We start from the raw sequence: 18477 nt of genomic DNA, 5'->3' as shown, positions 1-18477 counted from the left end.
TTCGCGATGTTAGAGTGTCAATTTTTGATCTTTCCTGCTTTCTCTTGTGGGCATTTAGTGCTATAAATTTCCCTCTACACACTGCTTTAAATGTGTCCAAGAGATTCTGGCATGTTGTATCTTTGTTTCTCATTGGTTTCAAGACATCTTTATTTCCTTACCTTCATTTCGTTATGTGCCCAGTAGTCATTCAGGAGCAGGTTGTTCAGTTTCCATGTAGTTGAGCGGTTTTGATTGAGTTTCTTAGTCCTGAGTTCTGGTTTGGTGCACTGTGGTCCTGAAGTTGGTTTGTTATAATTTCTGTTCTATTGCATTTGCTGAGGAGTGCTTTACTTCCAATTATATGGTCAATTTTGGAATTAAGTACGATGTGGTGCTGAGAGAGAATGTATATTCTGTTGTTGATTTGGGGTGGGAGAGTTCTATATAGATGTCTATTAGGTCTGCTTGCTGCGAGATGATTTCAATTCCTGGATATCCTTGTTAACTTTACATGCTGTTAGAGTCTATGCAATATTTGACGGTGGAGTGTTGAGATCTCCCATGCTTATTGTATGGAGTCTCAGTCTCTCTTTGTAAGTCTCTAAGGACTTGCTTTATGAATCCTAAGGTGCCTGTATTGGGTGCATATATATTTAGGATGGACTCTTGCATTTGAATTGATCCCTTGACCATTACATGTGTGGCCTTCTTTGTCTCTTTTGATCTTTGATGGTTTAAAGTCTGTTTTATCAGAGACTAGGATTGCAACCCTGCTTTTTGTTCTCCTTTAGCGGTAAATCTTCCTCCATCCCTTTATTTTTGAACTATGTATGTCTCTGCGTGTGAGATGGAGTCTCCTGAATACAGCAGACTGATGAGTCTTGACTCTTTGTGGTTGCCAGTCTGTGTCTTTCATTGGAGCATTTAGTCCATTTACATTTAGGTTAAAGATTGTTATGTGAACTTGATCCATTAGGATATTAACTGGTTATTTTGCTCGTTAGTTGATGCAGTTTCTTCCCTAGCCTCGATGGATGTACCACATTTTGGCATGTTTTTTTTTGCAGCTGTTTGTTGCAGTTTGTTGCTGTGTTGCGGTGCTTCCTTGGGGTCTCTTGTAAGGCAGGCCTGGTGGTGACAAAATCTAAGCATTTGCTTATCTGTAAAAGCATTTTATTTCTCATGCTTAGGAAACTTAGTTTGGCTGGATATGAAATTCTGGGTTTCCCAAAATTCTTTTCTTTAAGAATGTTGAATATTGGCCCCCACTTTCTCTTCTGGCTTGTAGAGTTTCTGCCGAGATCTGCTGTGGAGTCTGATGGGCTTCCCTTTGTGGGTAACCGACCTTTCTCTCTGGCTGCCCTTAAGATTTTCCTTCATTTCAACTTTGGTGAATCTGGCGGTGTATGTGTCTTGGAGTTTAGCTCTTCTCGAGGAGTATCTTTGTGCGTTGTCTGTATTTCCTGGTTTGAATGTTGGCCTGCCCTACTGGGTTGGGGAAGTTCTCTGTGATATCCTGAAGAGTGTTTTTCTCCAACTTGGTTCCATTTTCCCCCCTCACTTTCAGGCACCCCAATCAGACGTAGATTGGGTCTTTTTATAATCCCATACTTCTTGCAGGCTTTGTTCATTTCTTTTTTCTTCTTTTTTCTTTTGGTTTCCTGCTTCGGCTTCATTTCATTCATTTGATCCTCAATGCGGCTGATACTCTTTCTTCCAGTTGATTGGGTCGGTTACTGAAGCTTGTGCATTTGTCCGCGTGTTTCTCGTGTCATGGGTTTTCATCACCATTTTAGTTTATGACCTTCTCTGCATTAATTACTCTAGCCGTCCAATTCTTCCACTTTTTCCAGATTCGCGTTTCTTTCTTTCAGATGCGTAATTCCTCTTTAGCTCTGAGAAATTTGATGGACTGACTGTTCTCTCATCTCGTCAAAGTCATTCTCTGTCCAGCTTTGATCCGTTGCTGGCGATGGCTCAGCTCGCTTTGCGAGGAGATAGCTCTTATTTTTTTTTGAATTTCCCTTTTTTCTGCCCTGCTTTTCCCCATCTTTGTGGTTTATCTGCCTCTGGTCTTTGATGATGGTGATGTACTGATGGGGTTTTGGTGTGGGGTGTCCTTCCTGTTTGATGGTTTCGCTTCTAACCAGTGGGACTGACCCTCAGCTGTAGGTCTGTTGGAGATTGGCGAGGTCCACTCCAGACCCTGTTTGCCAGGGTGTCAGCTTGGCAGAGGCTGCAGAAGATAGAATATTTCTGAGCATGAGTGTACCTGTCTGACTCTTGCTTTGGAAGCTTCCTCTCAGGGTGTACTCCACCCTGGCGGGTGTGGGGTGTCGAAGCTGCCCCTAGTGGGGGATGTCTCCCGGATTAGGCTACTCAGGGGTCAGGGACCCCTTGAGCAGGCAGTCTGTCCCGTCTCAGATCTCAACCTCCGTGTTGGGAGATCCACTGCTCTCTTCAAAGCTGTCAGACAGAGTGGTTTCGTCTGCAGAGGTATGCTGCTTTTGTTGTTGTTGTTGTTGTGTAGCTGTGCCCTGTCCCAGGAGGTGGAGTCTGCAGAGACAGGCAGGTTTCGCTTGAGCTGCTGTGAGCTCCACCCAGTTGGAGCTTCCCAGTGGCTTTGTTTACCTACTTAAGCCTCAGCAATGGCGAGCCTCCCCAACCTGCGCTGCTGCCTTGCCGGTAGATCTGAACTGCTGTAGCGTCAGGGAGGCTCCGTGGGCGTGGGACCCTCCCGGCCAGGTGTGGGATATGATCTCCTGGTGTGCCTGTTTGTAAAGCGCAATATTGGGGTGGGAGTTACCCGATTTTCCGGTGTTTGTGTGTCTCAGTTCCTGGCTAGGAAAGGATTCCCTTCCCCTTTAGCTTCCCAGGTGGTGATGCCTGCGCCCTGCTTCAGCTCTGGCTGGTCGGGGCTGCAGCAGCTGACCAGCACCGATCGTCCGGCACTCCCCAGTGAGATGAACCCAGTACCTCCGTTGAAAATGCAGAAATCACCGGTCTTCTGTGTCGCTCGCGCTGGGAGTTGCAGACTGGAGCTGTTCCTATTCGGCCATCTTGCTCCGCCAAGCAATCCCCATCTTTCAATTAACTTTTTTCCTGTTGTATTGCAGGGATGGGTATCAACAGGATCTGCAAAGCAACAGCTACAATACAACTGATTTTGGATTATTAAATACAAATTATGATAAATTAATTGAAATATGGAATAAAGCCCATTCCAAACAGGGTTTTGTAAAAAACTAATTCCGATAATATAGATAAATATCAAAGCCCATCTTTCTTTGAAGAGATACTGTTGAATATATACATGTCATGTCATGTCGTGTCCACAGTAGCATATGACCCAAAGGAAAGAAAGAAAAAAAATCAGTTTGAAAGAGATCCCAGTGTGTGATGCTCCCCTTCCCGAGTCCAAGTGATCTCATTGTTCAGTTCCCACCTATGAGCGAGAACATGCGGTGTTTGGTTTTCTGTTCTTGCGATAGTTTGCTGAGAATGATGGTTTCCAGCTGCATCCATGTCCCTACAAAGGACACAAACTCATCCGTTTTTATGGCTGCATAGTATTCCATGGTGTATATGTGCCACATTTTCTTAATCCAGTCTGTCACTAATGGACATTTGGGTTGATTCCAAGTCTTTGCTATTGTGAATAGTGCTGCAATAAACATACGTGTGCATGTGTCTTTATAGCAGCATGATTTGTAATCCTTTGGGTATATACCCAGTAATGGGATGGCTGGGTCATATGGTACTTCTAGTTCTAGATCCTTGAGGAATCGCCATACTGTTTTCCATAATGACTGAACTAGTTTACAGTCCCACCAACAGTGTAAAAGTGTTCCTATTTCTCCACATCCTCTCCAACACCTGTTGTTTCCTGACTTTTTAATGATTGCCATTCTAACTAGTGTGAGATGGTATCTGTACCCTAGAACTTAAAGTATAATAATAATAAAAAAAAAGAAAATGCAAAATGCCCTAAATCTCAAAATCCTCAAATGCTGACAAATCCTGCAAATATTGAGGCAAGGGAGGTCCTCTCTAAAATACAAATTAAATATGTGAGCACCGAGCATTAGTCATTTTAAAATAAAAGTTTATAAAACACACACACACACACACACACACAAAAGAAAGAGATCCAACAAAAGGATCCATATGGAAAATGACTTTTAACCTCTCTCTCTTCCCACTAGTTCTCCACCTTTGTTTGAGCCATGATCTCATTCCAGTTTCCAGTATTTCATCTTCTCCTTAACCTGTGTTAGAATTCCTGCTCTTAGAAAGTGGAGAAAGGAATGTGGTAGAAAGCAGGTAAAAGGTTGAGCTCCTCATTAAATTAGAAAATATACCAGCCTGGGCAACACAGTGAGACCCCATCTCTATAGAAATACAAAAATTAGCTGGGCGTAGTGGTGCACACCTGTAGTTCCAGCTATTCCAGAGGCTGAGGTGAGAGAATTACTTGAACCCTGGAGGTCAAGTTTGCAGTGAGCTATGTTAGTGCCACTGCACCCCAGCCTTGGTGACAGCAAGATCCTATCTCAAAATATAGATCTAGATACAGGTAATGATTCTCACTACTTTTTATGTTTGTATAATAAAAGTTTTTAAAAATCATAAAAAAATCACACAATAAAAAAGTCACAAGATAAGCAGAAATACAAATGATTATACATTAAAGACAGAGAGAGCACTTTCATATAATTCTACTGGCCTTCCAAACTAAAAAAGTTAAACATTAAATCCAATCTTGTCATATGTCAGGAGCAAGAATAATCAGAAAACATAAACTTTACTCAAAAATTGACAACCCACAGAACTCAAGGGCCTAAAATTTTAATGGAGTATTATAATGGTCAAGAAATATTCACTCAGTTAATGCGAAGGAACTTCAACTTAAAATTAATACCAATTATTTATCTTTACGACTCTAGTGTTTGTTCTCTCAAGACCTAATTAAAGTAATAGAACCTTCACTACTAAATGTGTTAGGAATGTAAGTTGTAAGTCATATTTATTTAAAAATTAGGATCTCGAAGATGGCCGAATAGGAACAGCTCCAGTCTCCAACTCAGCCTTGGCATTTACAGAAGACCGGTGATTTCTGCATTTTCATGCAGGTACTGGGTTCATCTCTTCACTGGGGAGTGCCGGACAATCGGTGCTGGTCAGCTGCTGCAGCCCGACCAGCCAGAGCTGAAGCAGGGTGGTATTGCCTCACCTGGGAAGCGCAAGGGAAGAATCCCTTTTCTAGCCAGGGGAACTGAGACACACAACACCTGGAAAATCAGGTGGCTCCAGACCCCAATACTGCGCTTTTGGCAAACAGGCACACCAGGAGATCATATCCCACACACCTGGCGGGGAGGGTCCCACGCCCGGAGCCTCCTCATTGCTAACACAGCAGTCTGTGATCTACAGGCAGGCAGCAGCGAGGCTGGGGGAGGGAAGCCATGCATTGCCCAGGCTTAAGTAGGTAAACAAAGCTGCTGGGAAGCTCAACTGGGCGGAGCTCACGGCAGCTCAAGGAAACCTGCCTGTCTCTGTAGACTCACCTCTCTGGGGACAGCAGGGCACAGCTACACAACAACAACAACAGCAACAACAAAGCGGCAGAAACCTCTGCAGGGCATGGCGACTCTATGCGGCAGCTGAAGGCAGTGGATCTCCCAACACGGAGGTTGAGATCTGAGAAGGGACGAACTGCCTGCTCAAGTGGGTCCCTGACCCCTGAGTAGCCTAACTGGGAACATCCCCCCATAGGGGCGTCTGACACCCCACACCTCACAGGGGTGAGTACACCCCTGAGAGAAGCTTCAAAGCAAGAATCAGACAGGTACACACTCGCTGTTCAGAAATATTTCTATCTTCTGCAGCCTCTGCTGCTGATACCCAGGCAAACAGGGTCTCTGGGTGGGACCTCAAGCAATCTCCAACAGACCTACAGCTGAGGTCTGACTGTTAGGAAAACTTAATATCAAACAGGAAGGACTACCTACCAAAGCCCATCAGTACATCCCACCATCATCAAAGACCAGAGAGGCAGATAAAACCACAAAGATGGGGAAAAAGCAGGGCAGAAAAGCTGGAAATTCAAAAATAGGCGCTATCTCTGACAAGGGCGCAGCTCATCGCCAACAACCGGATCAAAGCTGGACGAGAATGACTTTGACGAGATGAGGAGAAGAAGGCTGGTCCATCAAATTTCTCAGAGCTAAGGAGGAATTACGTACCAGCACAAAGAAACTAAAATCTTGAAAAAAGTGGAAAGGTGATGGCTAGAGTAATTCGTACAGAGAAGGTCTAAACGAAATAGAAAGAGATGAAAACCATGACACGAGAAATACGTGACAAATGCACAAGCTTCAGTAACGACTCGATCAACTGGAAGAAAGAGTATCAGCGATTGAGGATCAAACAGATGAAATGAAGCGAGGAAGAACACCAAAAGAAAAGAAAAAATGAACAAAGCAAGAAGTATGGGGTTATACAAAAGGCCAATCTACGTCTGATTAGGTGCCTACAAAGTGAGGGAAAATGGAACCGTTGAAACCTTCTTCAGGATATCATCAGGAGAAACTTCCCCAACCTAATAGTAGGGCAGACCAACATTCAAATCCAGGAAATACAGAAGGCATACAAGATGCTCCTCGGAAAACAACTCAAGACACATGATTGCCAGATTCACCAAAGTTGAAATGAAGGAAAAAAATCTTAAAGGGCAGCCAGAAGGTCAGGTTACCCACAAGAAACCCATCAGACTCTGGCGTCAGTGAAACTCTCCAAGCCAGAAGAGTGGGGCCAAATATTCAACATTCTTAAAGAAAGAATTTTAAGCCAAATTTCATATCCAATAAACTAAGTTTCAGAAGTGAAGGAGAAATAAAAATCCTTTTTAGACCAAAACCGTCTTAGAGATTTTGTCACCACTGGAGGCCTGCTTGCCCACAAGAGACCCTGAAGGAAGCACTCAACATGGAAAGGAACAACCGGTACCAGCCATTGCAAAAACATGCCAAAATGTAAGACCATCAATTAGGAAGAAACTGCATCAGCTAAACAGGCAAAATAACCAGTTAATATCTAATGGCAGGATCAGTTCACACACTGCTGTCATAACCTTAAATGTTAATGGACTAAATGCTCAATGAAAAGGCACAGACTGGCAAACTGGATGAAGTCAAGACCATCAGTCTACTTTGTATTCAAGGGGCCCCATCTCACACACAGAGACATACATAAAACAAAATAAAGGGATGGAGGAAGATTTACCAAGCAAATGGAGGCAAAAAGCAGGGGTTGCAATCCTAGTCTCTGATAAAACAGACTTTAAACCATAAAAGATCAAAAAGAGACAAAAAGAAGGCCATTACATAATGGTCAAGGGATCAATTCAACAGGAAGAGCTAACTATCCCTGCATGCCATATGCCCAATACAGGAGCACCCAGATTCATAAAGCAAGTTTGTAGAGACTTAGACTCCCGCCTGTATAATGGGAGACTTCAAAACTCCACTGTCAACATTAGACAGATCAACGAGACAGAAAGTTAACAAGGATATCCAGGAATTGAAATCATCCCCTGCAGCAAAGCAAGCCTAATAGACATCTATAGAACTCTCCACCCCAAATCAACAGAATATACATTCTTCTCAGCACCACATCGTACTTACTCCCAAATTATTTTATAGTGGAAGTAAAGCACTCCTCAGCAAATGTACAAGAACAGAAATTATAACAAACTGTCTCTCAGACCACAGTGCAATCAAACTAGAACTCAGGACTAAAACTCAATCAAAACCGCTCAACTACATGGAAACTGAACAACCTGCTCCTGAATGACTGCTGGGTACATAACGAAATGAAGGCGAAATAAAGATGTTCTTCAGAGCCAATGAGAACAAAGATACAACATGCCAGAATCTCTGGGACACATTTAAAGCAGTGTGTAGAGGGAAATTTATAGCACTAAATGCCCACCAGGAAAGCAGGAAGGAATCTAAAATTGACACTCTAACATCACAATTAAAAGAACTAGAGAAACAAGAACAAACACATTCGAAAAGCTAGCAGAAGGCAAAGAAATAACTAAGATCAGAGCAGAACTGAAGGAGATGAGACACAGCCCTCAAAAATCAATGAATCAGGAGTTGGTTTTAGGAAACGATCAACAAAATTGACAGACTGCTAGCAAGACTAATAAAGAAAGAAAAGAAAGAATCAAATCGACACAATTAAAATGATAAAGGGATATCACCACCGACCCCACAGAAATACAAACTACCATAGAGAATACTATGGCTTTTCTACGCAAATAAACTGGGAAAATCTAGAAGAAATGGATAATTTCCTGGACACCCCACACTCTTCAAAGACTAAACCAGGAAGAAGTTAGATCCCTGAATAGACCAATAGTAGGCTCTGAGAGTGAGGCAATAATTAATAGCCTACTAACCAAAAAGTCCAGAGACCAGATGGATTCACAGCTGAATTCTACCAGAGGTACAAGGAGGAGTTGTAGTACCATTCCTTCTGAAACTATTCCAATCAATAGAAAAGAATCCTCCTAACTCATTTATGAGGCCAACATCATCCTGATACCAAAGCCTGGCGAGAACACAACAAAAAAGAAAGGTACGGAGCCAATATCCCTAGTGATATCGATGCAAATATCCTCAATAAAATACTGGCAAACCGGATTCAACAACACATCAAAGCTTATCCACCAAGATCAAGTGGGCTTCATCCCTGGGATGCAAGGCTGGTTCAACATTCGCAAATCAATAAACATAATCCAACTATATAAACAGAACCAAAGACAAGAACCACATGATTATCTCAATAGATGCAGAAAAGGCTTTTGACAAATTCAACAGCCCTTCATGCTACAAAAACATCAATAAAGTGCGGCATTGATGGAACGTACCTCAAAATAATAAAATATTTATATGACAAACCCACAGCCAATATCATATACTGAATGGGCAAAAACTGGAAAAATTCCCTTTGAAAACTGGCACAAGACAGGGATGCCCTCTCTCACCACTCTATTCAACATAGTGTTGGAAGTTCTGGCTAGGGCAATCAGGCAGAGAAAGAAATCAGGGTATTCAGTTTAGGATGAGAAAGAAGTCAAATTGTCCCTGTTTGCAGATGACATGATTGTATATTTAAGAAAACCCCATTGTCTCAGCCCGAATCTCCTTAAGCTGATAAACAACTGTAAAGTCAGGATACAAAATTAATGTGCAAAATCACAAAGCATTCTTATACACAATAACAGACAAATACAGAGCCAAATCATGAATGAATTTTAGAACATTGCTTCAAAGAGAATATAATACCTAGAATCAACTTACAAAGGGATGTAAAGGACCTCTTCAAGGGAGAACTACAAACCACTGCTCAGTGAAATAAAGAGGACCTGAAACAAATGGAAGAACTATATATGCTCATGGATAGGAAGAATCAATATCGTGAAAATGGCCATACTGCCCAGGTATTTATAGATTCAATGTACCATCCCCATCAAGCTACCAATGAGTTTCTTCACAGAATTGGGGAAAAACTGCTTTAAAGTTCATATGGAACCAAAAAAAGAGCCCACATCTCAAGACAATCCTAAGTCAAAAGAACAAAGCTGGAGGCATCACGCTACCTGACTTCCAAACTATACTACAAGGCTACAGTAGCAAAAACAGCATGGTACTGATGCCAAAGCAGGAATATAGACCAATGGAACAGAACAGGAGTCCTCAGAAATAATACCACACATCTACAGCCATCTGATCTTTGACAAAGCCTGACAGAGCAAGAAATGGAAAGGATTCCTATTTAATAAATAGTGCTGGGAAAATTGGCCTAGCCATAGTAGAAAGCTGAAACTGGATCCTTTCCAGCCTCTCCTTATAGAATTAATTCAAGATGGATTGAGGACTGAAATGTTAGACCTAATACCATAAAATCATGAGGAAAACCTAGTGAGTACCATTCAGGACATAGGCATGGGCAAAAGACTTCATGTCTAAAACACCAAAAGCAACGGCAGCAAAGCAAAATTGACAAATGGGATCTCGGTAAACTAAAAGGCTTCTGCACAACACAAAAGAAACACCATCAAGTGAACAGGCAACCTACAAGATAGGAAAATTTTTGAAATCTACTCATCTGACAAAGGGAATATCCAGAACCTACAAGGGCATCAAACAAATTTACAAGAAGAAAACAAACAACCCCATCAAAAGTGAGCCCCAAAGGACAGACGAACATTTCTCAAAGAAGACATTCACCACAGCCAACAGACATATGAAAAATGCTCATCATCACTGGCCATCAGAGAAATGCAAATCAAAACCACAATGAGATACCATCATCTCACACCAGTTAAGATAGTCATTAAAAAGTCAGGAAACAACAGGTGCTGGAGGATGTGGAGAAATAGGAACACTTTTACACTGTTGGTGGGGATTTGACTAAGTTCAACCATTATGGAAGCAATTATGGCGATTCCTCAGGATCTAAACTAGATGTACCATATGACCAACCATCCCATTACTGGGTATATACCCAAAGGATTATAAATCATGCTGTTATAAGGGCACATACACCGCGTATGTTTATTGCAGCACTATTTCACAATAGCAAAGACTTGGAATCAACTTAAATGTCCATTAGTGACAGACTGGATTAAGAAAATGTGGCACATATACACCATGAATACTATGCAGCCATAAAAACGGATGAGTTTGTGTCCTTTGTAGGGACATGGATGGCTAAGGCTCTATCATTCTCAACAAACTATCGCAAGAACAGAAAACCAAGCTTACGCATGTTCACAAGCTCATAGGGCAGGGAACTGAACAATGAGATCACTTGGACTCAGGAAGGGAACATCACACACCAGGGCCTATCATGGGGAGGAGGGAGGAGGGAGGGATTGCATTGGGAGTTATACCTGATGTAAATGACGAGTTGATGGGTGCAACACACCAACATGTACAAGTATACATATGTAATAACAAACCTGCACGTTATGCACATGTACCTACAACAAGTATAATAATAAGTGTTAAAAAATTAGGATCTCAGACCTTGCACTTAAATAAGCCCAAACCTTAATTTATGTTACTCAGTTCATAAATCTTAAGTATTAAGGATCCACATTACTAGAGTGTACCCCTTATATTAGCTAAACTACATAAAACTTTAATAAATTATAGTGGTAGAAAATCAGGTCTACAATTTTATGCCTGCTGTGGGAGGCTGGAAGTTCGTTTTCATTGACAGAGAGTCTGATTTTCCTTTCTGAATTTCCATGTTAGGCGGCACCTTGGAAGTTGTTAGTAGTGCATTCACCATGTGATACAGCTCTTGCTGAATATTCAAGTAGTGTCTCAGATTATTACTACAACTAGGGAAGGGAAGGCTGGGGTGAGTTCACCACCTTCTTTGGACTATTTTCTTATTTGAAGAGGAGGGAAGGCAAAGGTAGCTGACAATGGTAGGGAAGCCAGAAGCTTTCATCATGGGACCCACTGGATACCTTTTGGCAATTTGAGCATTCCTATCCTAGACCCAAAAAAGGGTAGGCCAGTTAGATCACTGGCTGCTTACTGCATGAGCAGTGCCAAAGAACCATTCGGAAAGCTTGTTTAAATTCGAAGTTCCTTATTTTATTCTGAATAGGAGTCCTAGGGTTGGCGCAGGTGTCTTTTTAAAAAAGCAAACAACAACAACAAAAAACAGTGGTCCCGATAATTCTGATATAAAACATTTCTCCAATGTCTGGTCAACTAGTCCAACTCCCATCTTAAATGTCTTTAAATAATAATTGTAGTTTTTATTTGAATACACATTTATCTCAAATGTCATAACCTGACAGTTTAATTATATTCCTAGGTTACCTATGGACAGATATACTATTCATAAGGCCAATGCTAGTATCAAAATAAGTGGTAGAAAAAGAACAATTAGGAAGTAAAACCTTTTATTGATGATTTGCTTAGAGTACAAATTTTTAAAAATCTTAATGATTAAATAGTGGCTGAGACGTCATTCTAGAGCTATTCTGAATTGAAAAATCTGGATTAGTAGTGTACAAATGAGCACAGCAGGGAAGAATCTGAACTGTATCTCCAAATTCAAAATAAAATAGGCTTCATTAAGTAAATGATGCTACCCATTCACTAATTTGCATGTTAATATTAAACAAAATAAACATAAATTAGTAGAATCTATTGTTATTGATCTTACTTTTAGTCTATTAAAGGTTTTTTTTTTTCTACAGTTGTTTTAATTAGACTTGGTTGCCAAAATCAATTTGCTTATTTCCGTATAGTTGCTTTTCTGCCCTCAAGAAATTAAGACAATATTGCAGGTCCACACACACACACACACACACACACACAATCAAAAGGTATACTCCTTGTTCTTCATTATTTTCACTTTGGAAAGGAGAATAATGAGTCAACACTTCTCTTTTTACCATGTTTTTTTTTTCTTTCATCTTCTGATATGGTTGAAGGCAAGGGAGTTCGATAAATTAAGAATGACTTCTAAACATCAATGAAACGTGACATCAAGTGTCAAGGTAGGCATGTTCATGAGAGCTGTAGAATCCAGAGAACTCAAAAAATTTGGACCATATATTAGTAAATATTAGGATGGGAAGAAAGCACAAACACAACATTTAAGAATCTCCTTTCTTTCATAAAAACGGGAGACCTCCACTCCCCACACCCTCAAAAAAGTTTGTAACCAGCCCAATATCACAATTTATGATGTTTTCTGCAGCATCTTTTACTAATTATCTTCCTTGGCTGTTTTCCAATTCAACAATTCGGTTAAAGTGGTCTTTTCTTCATCCCTCTCTCATAACTTTTGAGGAAAGAATGACCAAAGGAACATTTCTGCGCACAAAGCTTACAGTCAAAATCAAATAGGTCCAAAGGAAAACTACTCTTTAAACAGTAAATTGCTTCAGTATTTCAATAAGACATCTTTCCATATGGCCTAATATATTTTTTTAAAACATGCCCATGTTGGATTGCATCAGTCCAGAGCATTTTTGGCATATAGACAGGGACACAGGATGGAAACTCTTTTATTTTCTGAGATAAGCAGGAATGAGTTAAATGCACCTGGAGAAAAAAATTCTCAGTAAATTTTGTGGAGAGACAGAGAGAGAGAGAGAGAGAGAGAGAGAGAGAGGAGAGAGAATTTGAGTAAGACTTGAGACAGAGATATAAAGACAGAATTAATGGGAATAGAAAAATTTAAATAGAGCCTGATACTTAAACCCAGAGGTGAAAAATACACATTTGGTAGCAGCCAGATGCCCCACCTAGAACCATAAACATCGACAATACACTAGAGATTAAGAAATTCCTATAGATATTCGGTCAGCCTTCAGCTCTCTCCATGGATATTGTTAGAAATGGACCTACCACTGTGTTAAGACATCTGGAGTACTCCCAGCATCTGCTATTGTAGACATTATGGCAATTAACAGCTGTCAAAGGAAAAAGCACATTGCAAAGATCCTTGTTGGGAATTTGGAAGTAGCCTTGGCCTCCATGGTGAAGGAATTAGAAGCCCATTGTGGGCTGATTGCCATGCAGACCATTTTGTGAGTTTTTAGAGCTCTTCAGTGCAACATTGTAAAAATCTTTTTGTGAAAAAAATCTCTTTTCAACTAATAGTTGTAATGGAAAATCTGGGGTGCTTTTGTCCTGTGGTAATACAGTGGAAACCCACAGTTCACATTTGTTGGTTCCAAGCAGAAGTTGGGGGAGTAGCCATACATTTCTGAACCGGAGTTAATATTTAATATTACTGAAACCTGATTAAAATTTAGATGTGTGGATTATTTTAAACACAAACAAAAGTCGACTTTTCAGGAAAACTGCATGTTTTAAAGGAGAGCAAGCAAACAAACAAACAGAAACTCGAAAACGTGGGTATTTCATGATACATTTGAAAATAAATCTAATTCAGCGATTAATGCTAAAGTGGCTAGAAAATATAAGCAAATAGCTGATGAAACTGAAGAAATGGGGCTGAGAAATGTAGCATAAGAACCTAGCTTATCATTACATTTCCTTGGCTTGCTATTCTATCTAGGCTGAGGTTGTGTGTGTGGTGTATGATTTCAGACTGTTTTCATTACAATGCACATCTTGATAAATATTAGATGGGCTTTACAGCTTCCCACAGTGCACAGTGATCCCTGGGGTCACACAGCCTCAGTCTCTTTAGGAGTGAGAAGTCTCTTATTGTCACTACATATCACCCAAATTCTCAGTACTGAGTGAAATGGTACAATCTGCTTTTTCCCTCAGGGCTTTCTAACACTCTCTGTAAAGTGCTGTAAATCTTACTAATTTGCTCTGATTTGGGTAAATGTTATAGATATTCAGACTCTGAGCTTTGTAAAATATTTTCTTTGTCTCATAAATGTTTCTTGCCTCATAAAAAGTGGGAGAGTTGCTTTAAAGTAAAATTGCGCATTTCTAATGTTAGGTTTATAAATGTATAATGTAAAATATAATTTCAAAATCTATAATTTTTTAATTTTCCAGTATTCTATCCCCTCCTTTACAAAAACATTAACTAAAATTACGAACACCACAAATATACTAATTCACAGCATATATTATATGTATATCTTGTCCTATACATTTATGCTAATGACAGAAAGAAGCCAATTGAAGGCTCTTCTATGGTTATATATAATGTTGAAAAAAGCTTCATTCTTCTCTGAGACATATGAAACTTAAGTGAAGAAATAAGATCCAAGAACTTGATGACTTGGTATATTTAATGTGTACAACTGAAATAATTTTCTTATAATTTGAATGGACCTGCAAAACTCTTAGGACAAGAAAAAAAATGAAAGTGACTGAAACCAATACATTATTGATTTTAATTCAACCTGTTCCTTACACTTGAGTAGGTGATTACTTAAAAAAAAAAAAACACTGAAAATCATATAGCCATTTCTAAAACACACACAAAGTAACTGTGGACACAAAGTATATTTCCAGTGAGCACATGTGAAAATATTTTTTAGAAAGGAGAAGCAAGTAGAAATATGTCATTTGAAGCAATGCCTTCCTCCATGCATGGATCCTTGCTTAACAGTTAGATGTCAAAAAATGCACAATCCTAACCTGAGTACAGTCATGGCAGAGTAGTGTTGACCTGCCAGATGTTTCCACATCTGTGGTACATCTGTTTAAACAGAACTATTGGAGGGTCTGCAAAGAATAAGACTCCAGTAAAATGTAAAATTTTTTGTGCAATGTTTGCTCTATCAAAGGAATTTAATATCCCAATTTATTGAAAATCTCTAATTCAGTGTTTCTACAAAGACGAAATTGAAGACAACAATGCTCTGTCTTTTTAATCAAAATCAGGCAATATTTTACAAACTTGATAACAAAAGATTATTTAAATATACATAATATTTAAATATATAATATATATTAATGTGTGCAGGCACACGCTACTAAAATTCTGAATGTTAATTTTACTCCTAGTTTGTAAATGACATAAAGCCTTAGGTAATTACATACAGTGTTAACATCATAGGGTGGGGTGGATGTTATATTAAGGTATGTAGTAATGAAGGTTTACGGCAGAAATCTCTGTGACTATCTACTTCTGCAAAACTCCCTGTTTTCTCCTTTGCAAATCATTGTAAATAATATTTCTAGTTAATTGCCAAAAAATGCACATAAGCAACAACAGTTATTACCAGCCATTAACTAATTTATTACACAAAAATAACACTCAATGAACAAACTCCAACAAATAGCTTATACATCTTGAGTATGAACCTGAGTTCTATATACTCAGTCATCATTCATCTGGGTGTTACTAATCACTTATTAATTGACAGAATCTGTGTTTAGGCTCTAGCGTCTAGCTCCAGAAAACTTAATGAGATGTGATCCTATTTTAATCTGACTGCTTTTTGAAACATACTCTAAATTTGTAACACATCCATCTTTCAATCAATTATTTTCCTTTCCAAATATTTAATGAAGATCATCATTAAAATTAACATTTTAGCCAATCCTTAGCGAACCCATTGCTTCACGCACTGAATACCTTTTATATCCTTGCCATCATACCTTATTTATCTTTTAAAAAAGATAGTTATAATTTTAATTACTAAAATTAATTAAATTAAACACAATACATTTGGGATATTATCCAAGGTAAATGAACTGAAGCTAATGTAAGGTTCATTGTCCCTACTTTAACTCTTTAATGTTATAATTATTCAATAAATATACTGTGGCTGAAAGCATTTCAGACGAGTATACTTTGATCACATTATAATCATATTCTTTTGATTTGAACTAGCATTTGCTGAGTTAAATTGCTTGGAGTTAATATCTATATGTAGACAACCACAACCGGGCACCCACTTTTTTCTCCTTTTAAGGCAAATATATTACTATAGCATTTTCCAAAAATTATAACTTATACAGTAGCAATCCCGTAAATTGATAGTGATTTCTTCTAATGACCTAAGGGACTCTTGCTTGTAGACTCTTGGCTTTGTGCCCAATTTCAAATTACTGTTTTCATAATTGTTCTTGGGAATGACATCTTTTAAAACTCCATAATTGTTACTTAAATGGTTTTAGCCTTTCTTTCTTGTTATTGCTTTAGTTCTTTTGTTTTGGAACAGTTCTGGAAACAGTATTTTGGGGAATCTCCTGTTCCTGTGAATTCAATTCTCTACTTTATTTATTTTATCCCAACTTATTTACAAAGACTATAGATGTATACTCCTTTAATTCTTCCTTATACTCAATCTATCTGTTCTCTTCAATTTGTAATTATACTATTTTTGTTCATTTCCATTCCCCATCAGTCATCTATTTTAACTATTAAATATTTGATTGAGGCCTATATATAGGGCTGGCTAAAGATACGGAAGCATTAAATAAGGTTAAAAAAGTAAAGGTGACCTTTCTTGGCTAGGGTATAGGACTCATGTTTAATTGTTGTGGTAGTTTGTCTCAAGTCCAGGACATTTTATGATGTTTAATATGAAAAGCCTTGAACTCCATGCTCGTAATTTAATAGATTATAGTGAAAAGGGAGTCAAGGTTTTTAAAATAGGCAAGTGATATAACTTTTTAGAAAAACATAATTCTAGTTAACATGTAATAAATGTTAACAGAGATCTCTTAGAAATAATCCAAGTGTGCTGAGATTAAGAAAAAGAAAAGGCACTTAACTTAGTCTTGGAAAACTACTGAATCTTGATTAGCTGTATATTTATATTTGTAATAATTTGTTTTGCCATCTGATTCAGCCTCAGAGAAATCTGATAGAAGTCCTTCAAGACTTCCTTTTTGCAAAAATGGAAAAATCTTGCCAAATAAATGAGATGTAACATTAAATATATGGTACAAAACTAAGGCAACAAGGCCATCTCATTTTAAATTTTTAAAATATGTAAGATAATTAAACATTTTAAAACAGTGAGAAAGATATCTACTTTCTGATGAGTTACAAGGATATCTCAGTGTATTGAGCTTTGCTTTATTGCACTTGGTAGGTATTGCAGTTTTTAGTAATTGAAGGTTTGTGAGTAACACTGTACCTAGCATCTATCAGTACAAATTTTTCAATAACGTGTTCACTTTGTGTCTCTGTGTCAGCATTTTTTTGCAATAAAATACTTTTAATTAAACCATGAGCATTTTTTAGACATAATGTTATTACACACTTCATAGACTACAGTACAGTGTAAACATAATTTTTATATGCATGGGGTAACCAAAAACATTGTGTGACTCACTTTATTGCAGTAGTTTAGAACCAAACCTGCAGTATCTCCAAAGTATGCTTGTATAGGGTTGGAGAATGACAGTGTGGCAAAGTGTGGGTAGACAAATATTATTAATGGACAGTATAGTTAAAGCTATCATGGAGCTTACAGTCCAGTCAGGAAGATACTAAAAAAAAGTAATAAATAATGTTCACACAGAATATTGCAAAATTACAATTGTAGAAAATGTTATGGAGGCTATGTACCATTGTATAAGCTTTTCAAGGGCAAATAACCTGTTTTTCTGGTTTATCATTCTACCCCACTGCTTAGCTCAGTGCTTGGAGTATTTCTATTGTAGTACACTATCTGGCCATAGTGCACAAGATATCAGTGTCTATTAATTTATTTATATTCAACCATGTTGGGGAGAAAGGAAAAGGACATCAAAGTTAAGGCTGAAGTAAAGTTGTATATACATCTAAAAAAGCACTATTCAAAGGCCTCCATTTCATTCTCAGTGGGTCACAAATTTTTCTATCAGTTAGTAATGTAGGAAAACTCAATCATCATTAATTGTCATTAATTGTAAATGTCTTAAGAAAAAAACAAAATATTTTAGAGGTAAAACTGTATTTTTTAAAAAACAGGAAGAACTTTCTCATGCACAGAGAATACACATGCATATG

The sequence above is a fragment of the Papio anubis genome, chromosome 8, assembly GCF_008728515.1.
Source record: "Papio anubis isolate 15944 chromosome 8, Panubis1.0, whole genome shotgun sequence".
Lineage (NCBI taxonomy): Eukaryota > Metazoa > Chordata > Mammalia > Primates > Cercopithecidae > Papio > Papio anubis.
This window is presented reverse-complemented; position numbering follows the sequence as displayed.